The 9,823-nt window shown below is 39.7% G+C and overlaps 1 long non-coding RNA gene across 1 annotated transcript in view; it reads left to right on the top strand.

Moving 5' to 3' along the window:
• The window catches only part of LOC123980866, a 4,132-nt gene extending 2,284 nt beyond the window's left edge, over positions 1 to 1,848 (top strand). Inside the window, exon 3 of the long non-coding RNA XR_006827577.1 lies at positions 998 to 1,848. This is a non-coding gene — a long non-coding RNA (uncharacterized LOC123980866). The remainder of the gene's footprint in view (positions 1 to 997) is intronic.
• Positions 1,849 to 9,823: the final 7,975 nt, after the last annotated feature.

Here is a 9,823-nt window from a genome sequence, read left to right on the forward strand (position 1 = left end):
TCTGTTGGCTAATAAATTGACAACACAGCATCTGGCAAAGCACTGAATTGCCAATATACACGTTACTACTACTAATACACATTTCTGGTAGACTCTGAAACTTGACTGTTAAATTATAATTTTTGTTGTCATGCAAGATAAAATAATTTTTGGCGCACTACTTTCCAGAGTTGTTATATAGTTTCTCATATTATAAACAGTTATACAGTGTTTTGACATCTAACAAGCCTTAAAACGCATGGATCTTTCACTCCAGCCAGCCTTCCTGGGTGATATTTCATGGTCTAATCGGCACATGAGGACATGCCTCCACCAAGTTTTTTGAACGCAGTGCTGTTTTCGGCCTGAACAAAAAATACCTTGTTTGTTTAATGTGTACAAAAGCTGAAGTGCTTTCCTGATGTCTCTGCTGGTTCTGGGTTGTGGCCAATATATAGTTAATTATATGACCACTTGTTAAAATTAGTTTTTTGTTTAGAATAAACTACTGTGAATAACATATAAAGTGTTGATTAGTGATCTTTAGAGGTACAGTGAAGTGGGTTTTATTACATGTGGACAGAGCCAGGCTGTTTCCACCGTCTTATTCCCTCCCCCCACCAGCTTTGAGCCTGCCCATACCCTGCGCTGCATGAAGTCAAACGCACCTAATGCATTTCCACCTGTTTCAATTCTTTACACTGTTTTAACCTTAGCTAGGTTCCTTACATGCTTATAACTTTTTTTTTTTTAAAGGTGGGTCTCCGTCATTGACCGCGTTGTGCTGGACTCATTTGTGCAGCGGTGTTCATGTGAGAGAGACGAGTGAGAGAGGGAGAGAGAGGATGTGCCGCGTTACGACGCTCTGCATTCAAATGCTATTTTGAATAGGCCTAGTATAAAAAAAAAAAAAAAAAAAGTCAATATGTGGTGGTTAGCATATATCCTTTTGTAAAAACTGTTGGTTGCAATAGGAGTTCATGAAATTTTGTATGAAAATCTCCTTGTGTGATTACAGATGCTGTGAAAAAGAGTCATCTCTCCCGTGCTGCCACAGATGATATCATCGTAAAGCAGAAAGTATGGTGTTTCAACCTCGCAGCAGCGAGGGGAAAAAAGTTCAAGGTGTGCCGCTATCAGCATCCTTATGGAAGATCAGCCCACTGTTAATTCACCTTAAAAAAAGTATTTTGGTATGTGGGGTTTCTACCTGTCTTGAAACATGTTAAAGTATATAATTTTTATGGTTGCATTTCATTTGTCCAGTAATACATAGTATTCAATGTATTTACAATCTGTAAAGACGTTGTTTGACTGATAGAGGATTTAGTTTTTACTGGCAGTCCACCTTTGGATAAAAACTGTAACGAAACAATGCATTTAGGATCCCCAGTTATTTTATCTGACAGTAGCATCGCTGATAACTGATGGCTCTCTTACGGCCGTAGCAGAGCTGTATTAAGTTGCTAATACAAAGTCAATTTTCCTATTTTCTGCTTCTTCACGGTAAAAGCATTTAACTAAAGAACGGCAGGGTGGCTTAAAGGTTATAAGAAGTATTTAAGGTTTTATACAGAACAGTAGATGTTGGTCAGCTAGATTTTAGATATTTCTGTAGCCAGTGTTGGCCAGATGAGCCACTTTATGAATGGATCCAAATTGGATCCGAGCCGGATGAGCTAATTAATTTACGGATCCGGATTGGATCCAGGCCGAATGAGCCACTTCATGAACGGGTCTGGATCGGATCCGGGCCGGGTAAGCCACTTCCTGAACGGGTCCGGATCGGATCCGGGTAGGGTATGGGCCAGATCTGTTCCGGATCCGAAATCCCGTTTCCAGTTTTTATGCGAAGCTAGGCAAACCATATCCAGATTCCTGCTGTTCTTAACACACAGCCATGAGACTGATGTCAACCTGAACAGCTCACTCTCAGAAGGAAATTAAGAATTCCTGTAATGCCACTTGTTTGAAATAATTCCCAACAAGATCTTATTCAGTATAGGTGAATAGTGGATCTCTAGTATTGGCCGTGAACATGAGTCATCCACACCTTATTGGATTTCACTTTTCTTCTGCCCCAAATAGGAGTTACGAGAGTCAGTCAGTATCATCCACTGCCTTTCTTTAGAGATGTTCTGTAGAGACTGACTGAGCATGAAGCCCTGCTGCAGAAATTCAGTAAAGGTCAAACCACAACTGAGGTCTGAGGACTGAACTGAACAAACGTCTGTACAGATGTTCCATTAATATGAAGGTACCAGGTGCAACTCTCTACAGTTTCCATAGTAACAGCAATGAGCCATTGAAATCCATTAAATCTTATGCGGGTCGTTTGGCATGCAAAACCTATACAAGCTGTCACAACACACATCCTTACTGCTGCACGATGAACCTAAAGCAGAGTGAAAAAGTACAAAATCAGGCCACCTCATTTACTGTCAGCCACACACTGCGAGGTGAGCCCTGTGCACATTATAAAAACATTAATAACCATTCATACCTCCCACTGTGCAGACAGCATCTGACACTGGAGGTTTCATTTAGCATTCAATATGAATCACTCATCAGTTACATGTTTTAAATGCACAATTTTTATATTTATGAGAAAGCAAAATATCATTTACAGTGGAAACAAACATGATGATACCCAAAGAGGAATTGTTCCATCAGGTGACAAGATGATGAAGGTCAGTCACTGAGGGCTTAAAAGTTCAAATATGCAATACTAGTACATAAAAGTAATAATAAATATAAACATTATATGTCTGTGTAAATGCCTGTATCTCTACAAGGATTAGGTTGGCATTTTAAAAACAAAGATGAAGATTTTAGTTTGACAAAACTGTCTTGGCAGACAGATTTTACTTTAACCAGAGAGTATTAAAATACTCCTTTGTCTGTTTTATTATTTATTTAATTATGTATTGATTTGTCACCGGGCCGGACAGGGGAGCAGACACGGGGATGGGGGGGCACAAACAGACAGCACAGAGAAAGGACAACACCTGTAAGAGAAGGGGGAAAGGGGGATGGAAGGTGGGGACAACAGGGAAAAGCTGTGGGAAACACCAATTGCAGAAAGCAACGTAACCTGCTATAGAACAGAGAGGGGGGCTTGGGGAGGAGAAAAACAACAACAAACAAACACAAACAAAAACAAACAATAATAATAATAGTAAAAGACAACCAGCCGAACAGCAGCAATAAACAGCTGACATAGTAAGACAACTAAGAGAAAAATGAAAACAAGAAACAGTCACACACACTAAATAAGCAACACAACACAGCCACGAGAGCTGGAATAATAATTAATTTAAATAAGTAACTGAAAGAAAAGCATCAGGAATAGTTCTACCAGGGACAACCTAAATTTGTTTGTGTCTATGTGTGTCTGTGTGCGTGTGGGTGAATGTGTCTGTATATGTGTGTGTACATGTGTGTGTGCGCATAAGCCTGTTAAAGAATGTAGTTGTTAGTGAGAGTGGGATGCCACAACTGTGCCACACCTACCCCAGCAACAGGCAGGCAAGAACCCCAGTAGCCAATAGGGGTGGGAAAAAGAAAAAGAATAAATCAATCAAAAAAAAAAACAAAGACTCAGTTAAGTTCTTCTAGAAATGATGTTGTCAAAGCCTTAGGCCCCGGGGCTGGTGATGTTTTAGAGTTCCCAACTTAACTAGGCTGTCAAATGCATTTAATTTACTAGCTTGCTACAAATTCCAAGTGCATTCGTCTCTTTACAATACACCATGGCAGCATTATATCAGAAACAAATAGTAAATGGAGTGCCCTTCTAATGAGGATGAACTCATCAATATTAGACAATGTGTCAACACTAGGGATGGGGGTCGTTAATTTCTATTGATATTGATACTATTATTGAGACTGCTTAACAATCCTAGTCTTTATCAATACCACTATCAATATTTCACTATTATTTGGTGACAGTTAGTAAGACGAGACCAAATGGGCATGAGGTAGGCCTGCATTGTATGAGGAAAATATTCAATGTGCTATTGAGATGACATATCACTTGCAATAAATAAACAAATATTGAAGTGTGCATATTAACTGCCTGGTTGTTTTTAAATGAATTATAGGATTAGAATTTAATATTTTAAATAAAACTAAATGTTTCTAGAGCAGCAACATTAATGTTTACAATGTCACTATATAAAGTCAATATGTGACATCACAATACTGAGTGATGTTTAGAAAGAATGAAGAACCCACGCATCAGTCAGCCTCTTCCTCGTCCTCCTCCTCCTCCTCTCTGCTGTAATTCACTGCCTGCAGGTAACGTTACCTGGTTGAAAGAGGAGCGGCTGGTTTGTCTCAGCCAGAAGCTGAGTGTTTAACAATCTGCCAGATTTTAAGACTACAGAGCATGCTATGCTACAGACAGACAGCTTTCTATTTAGCTTGTTTGTAACATTTGGCTAATGCCAAGCTAACGTTAGCTGCACAAGTATAAAACATACACAACTCTTACTGAAGCCTTTCTACATGTTTACTTTACAGACAGGTGTACTGATAAAGTATTGTCTTTTTACTCTCGAAGGTTTTATTTCACGTACTTACAGTAACGAGCGTAGCTGTCGTAGTTTGGAAATAACTTAACTTCACTGTCTCCGCGGCCTCTCTCTGCTGCCTGTGTGTGTGTGTGTAGGAGCCAACAGAGGCTGCAGAGGCTTCAGCAGAGGCTTAAACAGTCCTGGGCCCCTTTACTACCGCATTTCAGTGCCATCAATAAATAACATAACTTTTCTTATCCATCGCGTTTCAAGTTAAATCAGATTTGACACTCAAGACACATAGTTACATTATAGGAATTAATTTAAGACAATTTTTGGAACATTTTTGAAAGTGTTAAATAAATTATAATTTTTTTTATTTTTGAAGTGACTAGAAGTTCTTAAAAGACAGTTGGAACGACTACTTATATGCCGACACACAACCAAGCTGAAAGAATAAGGCTAAAATTGTCATACACGCCATAAGGACACATTTAAGCAACACATCCATATTATAGGCTACACCTGTTCATTTAAGCATTCACAGTCGGTCTTCCTGCATATGTCAGCTGCAGCTGTGCTATTTAGACTATGTCTATTTGTCTAATATTACAGTTTGCTCTTTGTTTGTAAAATATGATGCTCTGCTGCCAGAAGGCTTGCTCATGTCTGCAATTGGTCATCTGTGGCTCAGCAGGTAGAGCGGGTTGGCCGTTAATCGTAAGGTCGGCGGTTCAATCCCCAGGCTGCATGTTGAAGTGTCCTCGGGCAAGATACTGAACCCCGAATTGCCCCTGGCGGCTGTTCCGCCAGTGTATGAGTGTGTTTGACTGGTGAATGCAGATGTAGTGTAAAAGCGCTTTGAGTGGTCGAAAAGACTGGAAAGGAGCTATACAGAGCATTTACATCTGCTGCTAACACTGTCTCTGTTATGTGTGGACTGAGAAACCCTGGGTTGACTTACTGAGTTGATAACCAGCTTCATGTTACTGCTTATCCCGATTATGATTGTTAGGGTTGTAAAATGAAAAGATACCCTGGGCATGTTGAACTTACTTCTCGGTACAGGGTCGAGATAGACAATACCACTAATGCATTCACCAAGGAATTTATATCTTGACTGGACAGTTTTGGATTGGAGCAACATATTCACTTTCCCACTCACTCCAAAGGTCATGTTTTGGACTTGGTATGCTGCTCTGTTGTCACTCCTCATGGTTGCACTGTGGCAGACCTCCCCATTTCTGATCACATGTTAATTTCTTTTAATGTCAACTTAACACTGTCCAAAATAAAACTGCCACGTGTCATTTCATTCAGAAATATTAAGGACATTAATTTAAACACTCTCTAGAGTGAAATTGACTGCCTCCCCAGTATAAACTGTTTTTCCAACCCTGATGATCTGGCTTTTTATTTGTACAATGGCCTACAAAACATTTTAAATTCTCTGGCTCCTTTAAAAACCCGGACTGTTTACTTCACCCATTCTGTCCCATGGTTTACACAGAACTATGCCAGCTCAATATAATAATAAAAAATAAATAATAAATAAACTGAAATTCTATCGAGCCTAACATACTCTGTTCATTACCTTCTGGTTTTCATGTTGACTGTTGTCCCTGTAATATTACCACATTTACTCCCACTGTTGTACTCCCTTTTGTTAGTTAATAAATTTCACCTTGATCACAGTGATATTGTGTGTGTATTGTTAAGAATCCGGGGTCCCTGTACAAAGGACTTACCCTCAGATTTGAGATTGACTGGTTGACTAAAGTTTACGATTTCAGAATAACTGAACCATTAATAACTAATGAATTACCAGAAATTCGTGTAATTATCAAGCTATACTCAAGGACCTAAAGCCTTGGGCGGACAAACAAATCTTTAGGTGGTGCCCCTGGTTTCGAGGTAATTAATATTCACACACACACACACACACACACATGTAACCGTGGCAACTGACCTTGCTCTATGTTTCATTACCCCATCAAAGGGATACCCCTTCACATCTAAGTGATAAAATCCAGGACAGCCCTGAACTTTGTGTAAACAAAGACTGCAGTCTCCAAAGACTCAAAGCGTTAACTGTTTAATTAAATAATCTTTTAGTTACTTGATTACGTTTGCCTCTATTTGAGTAGTTATGTTACCATGTTGTTGCTATCTGTTGTTGATATTGCTGAAAAGAATCTAAATAAGTTACTTTTGCAGTGTTTTGACACTCCTTCATGTTATGTCTAACCAATGCTTGTTCACAATACTTTCTCACACAATTCCTTTAGAAATGATGATAAAGAAATGTCATACTATACTCTATTAATTGCCAGCTTGAATTTAAGTCTAAATAACTAATCGTCGGAAATGCCGTTAATGTATAAATGTCACTCGTTTATCATGACCAATAATTTGACAATTGTTTTCCTGTTACCAAATGCTTAACTTAGAATGGTACAACTGTTTGACCAGTGAGGTTTGATTGTGGAAAATATTTGATTATAATACGCGCAAATAGATTTTCTTTTCTTTTATAAACATTAAAAGTTTAGAAAGACAGTTCCTCGGGAAACCGGAAACGCCCCCTGGGGGAACCACGCCCCAGACCACAAAAGAGCGACACACGACCTCTCCCTTCTCTTCTCTTCTGCTCTGCTCTCTGGATGCTTCGGCACACGTCTGGTGTGCCTCTCCCGGCAACGCCCTAAGAATTGGACCAGCGCAACAAAGTCTTTGTTTCGCTAGAAGCTACACACGCGAAGTGCCGCAACATCGATTTTTCCCTCGTTTAACAGCAACTTTACTTGTTTTATTTTCTTTCTTTTCGTTTGTTAAAAGTTATCAGTCCGTTAAGTTACACTAGTTAATTCAAGAACGACCCTGTTCTTTTTAAGCTTTATAGGTCGAGCCAAGCCCACGGAGGTCGGACGACGCCACGTGGCTCGCCAGCCACAACAAAGGACGACTTAATCCTGACCCGAGACAGGGTTGGGAAGGCCCCACTGCAAGTTTCTTCCATAAGCCCTCCAGAGACGGACCCCAGAGAAATTCCCTGACAGAGAAAGCGACTGGCTGACAGCTTTAAGTTGTCCTAACTGAGAATGCACGGACTCTGCCAGTGTGAGGCCGTTGACCAGCAACTTGGTGGGAAGAAACACAAGCAATAAGACCAAACAAAACATTCTGTGGTCAGGGATGTCCCATAGTGTTAATATTGTCTTTTTAACTCCTAAACTCATAGCTTACTTTCATTAGTTCTCCTCTGCCGTATGAGTCAAATGTTTCCCACAATCGAACCTCCATTCTCATTGTTTAACCATTACTTATTTTCCCTGATGTATTTAACCACCTTTTTATATCACCTTAGTTAGTTAATAAATTCACTGTAACCAAGGAATTCTGTGTGTTGCCTATTTCTACGTCCCTGCCAAGAGAATTGACCCTTTAGATATGAGACTGACTGATTGATTTAAGATAATTGAGCGATTATTAACTGATCACTGGTGAATAATTGTATAATTATTAAAAGCTACCTAGAGTTCCGGAGACTCTAGGATAATAACAACTCCGGTGGTGCCCCTTCTTTTTCGAAACGAGAGCTTTTTATGGGTTAATATATTTTAGAATATTAAAATTCATAATTGGGTATTAATTCTCATACATTTATTAAAATTCATAGCTAGTTTAGACATACTACAGGGGGATTAACTCTCTCAGCAGAATCCTCAATACTCAGATTCTTTGAGACCTCTCTTTCACAGCAGGCAAGAAAAGTTTATTGAAATAGCTGCTTTCACAGACACCAGTCACAAAGTGCTTCACAGAAATAAAATCAAATAGAATCAAATCAAAAGACAAAACACTAGATAAAGAATACAACAGACATAAAACATCAAACACCACATGCTACATAGATGCATGTACATGTAAGTCTCTGGGGAGCTGGATAGCAAAATCTCTATGGAGCTGGCCAGCAAGTTATTAGTGGATCTGGGCAGCTCAGTGTCTGTGGCACCGGCAGCCGGATCCCCACAGTGTGGACAGGTAGCTTGGAATGGCGATGGCGAAAGCCACGCTTCCTCCTGGAGGGCTTCCCTAAGGGTGGCTCCAGGGCAGGAACTGGCTGGTTCAGTACTAGCTGACACATTATTTGGTGGGAGGCTTAGCAGTCTGGGTGCTGTTTGGCTATAAAGCTACCTATAGTGGACCTCATCACAGCCACAGAGAGTCCTATCTGTGAGATAGGAGGAGAACCACACCAATGCAGTCCCAATGAAGCTAGACTGAAATTGATCAAAAACCCTGTGCAGTATTTGATCAAGTTGCTTTTTCAATGTTTCCTAAAATATTTAGAAAAGAAAGGGAATTTAGAAATGGACGTACAGTTCTCTTTCAGGGAGGGATCCAGGTTTGGTATCTTCTTGAATGAATAAAATAGAGTGGATTATAATGTTTACTATGCAAGAGCCGATGAAGTTCAAGTTAAAAATAGGGAACATCCAGAGGGCTACAGGACGGTTTAATTTGTCCCAACAAGGCTGCAATATCATCTTTAAGGACACGGGACAAAAAGAGTCCAATATGAATGGATTTTAGAAAACCCTAGTGAGTGGACTGGGCGAGAGTGACATGTTTGCCGTAATATTTACAACCTTATGTATAAAATAATTAAAGTTATTGCAGTCTCTACTACTTTATTCAGCACCGAGGAGCAATGATTGATGATATTAAATAACTAGACTTCCATCCTTTAAAAGAATATTGCTGCAGCCTCATTTATGAAATGGGTGCATCAGACTCCAATGTAAAGCCAACGTCAAATAAAATACATTTGAGGTCACTGACACATAAATCCAATAAATGCCACGTGTAAACACAAGGTCCAGAGTCTGTCCACCTGTGTGTGTAGAGCCAGATGTGTGAAATTCAGAGACAGTATTTCAAGTGGTGCCTTGTCCACCTTTATAATAGATGATGAAAAACCCTGCAAAATCTGATAAGAAGGAGCTGATTGGACCTGTTCGTCAATAAATCAAAATACAATAGGTTGTTTGACGTTTGGCCGACCAACTGGACATTTGCAATTCAAAAGAACAGTAAGGCTTGGTGCTTACCGTCTAGCCAGTAAACTTATTTCTAAAGACAATGGCAAGTCCACCACCACGGCCCGTCAGCCGGGGGTACTGATAAGATAACAGTCTGCAGGACATAGCTTGATCAAATGGGAATAATCCATCTTCTGCTGCCATGTTTCAGCCAAGAACATAAAGTCCATATTTCCATTACAAAATAAGTCGTTCAGGATAAATAACTTATTCCATTTAGGC

Source organism: Micropterus dolomieu, linkage group LG12 (genome assembly GCF_021292245.1).
Source record: "Micropterus dolomieu isolate WLL.071019.BEF.003 ecotype Adirondacks linkage group LG12, ASM2129224v1, whole genome shotgun sequence".
NCBI lineage: Eukaryota > Metazoa > Chordata > Actinopteri > Centrarchiformes > Centrarchidae > Micropterus > Micropterus dolomieu.